Source organism: Fundulus heteroclitus, chromosome 7 (assembly GCF_011125445.2).
Source record: "Fundulus heteroclitus isolate FHET01 chromosome 7, MU-UCD_Fhet_4.1, whole genome shotgun sequence".
NCBI classification, from domain to species: Eukaryota; Metazoa; Chordata; class Actinopteri; order Cyprinodontiformes; family Fundulidae; genus Fundulus; species Fundulus heteroclitus.
The window spans coordinates 13408556-13410122 of NC_046367.1; positions in this window are offsets into that span (position 1 = coordinate 13408556).

Here is a 1567-nt window from a genome sequence, read left to right on the forward strand (position 1 = left end):
TTGTGCGCTAAAAATAGCCAAGATAAACGGAAACGCTTCTTCAGTGAATGCTGCTTGTCAAGACTTTGATGCAATCAACTGCATTCCCTTATATAGACAATTTTTTTTACCAATATGTATAATCTGACCCAATCTGTATAATCTGATTGAATTTGACTTTGTAAAGTGCCTTGAGATGACATGTTTCATGATTTGGCGCTATATAAATAAAATTTAATTGAATTGAACCCCTGACTCAGAAGCATATTACAGTGAAAAACCAGAATAATAAGAGCAAATACAGCACTGGATTTGTATGGGGGCATTATTGTAGCAATATTATTTGCAAATGTATGTGGAAGCTGTGCAGGGCTGCTGGAACTAATTTTGAACAGGGGGTGCTGTGACATTTTTTATTTTTTTGGACAAAAGACCTTTGAGCCTAAATGGATTAATATTTACTACTTTATTGTCATGTCCATCTCAGTGCACGCAACCAGGGTCTAATGGGGACGTCATCCAGAGCAGCCAGCTTGTATTGACACGCTGTGCAACTCTGATCTCTCTTGCTCGTTACATTTTTCAGTCGCTTTACGCCAATTTGAAAATCCAGCATTTGAAACTGGATGTTGGCTGGAAGGGCCAACATCCAGCCAACCTGGCCTGCCGGTGCAACCATAGACACAATATAAGAGTAGACCCCGCATCGACTGCTTTCGCTGATGAGATTTGTGGGCGCCATCTTCGGGAGGTCAACAGAGCTCAGTGTAATGTGTTGAGGAGGCACAGAATCAATTTGAATTAACTATAACTCGCTGAATATTAAACTAATTTTCATGTTTTTTTGTTTTTATTTGCTGGGAACTTTAAAACTATAGCTATAAAAACAAAGGGTTCAGTGCATTTAGATAGTCTTAGTGGGGTTAAAGGTAAAATACTATTCTGATAAATGTATGTTGCAAAACACATTTTTTTTATACATATACAAACATACACACACATTATCTATATATATATCTATATATCTATATATCTATATATCTATATATATATATATATATATATATATATATATATATATATATATATATATATATATACCGTTATTTTTTATTATATAACTATTACTATTAAATTTGCCTATCTTGTTGGGAATAACTCTTTTGGCACAACACTAGCTTCAAACATTAACAAGTGTAGTGACTACTTGTCCATGAAAGCCAAAAAACTCAAGACTTAAAGGTGAACAAAACTAAAAGTGACCTAAACAAATCAATTATCTAATTAAACAAATTACCAACAAACAATTGTTTTCTAAACAACCACATTTAAACAAAAATATGAATACAACAAATACGCAAATAAATAAAAATGAACTAAATAATCTAAATTCTAAAACGTAACAAAAATAGAGAAATAGCTCCAACAGCAAGCTTGAATTTTGTTGATGGACAAAAATACAGAAAAAGAACATTCTAATAAAAAATATCTGTTCATCTTCATTGTAAAAGATATCACTCTAGCCCGGATGTCAATAATCCGTCGAATCAAACAAAAATACGCCGCACAGTGCTGTGGCATCCGTCTA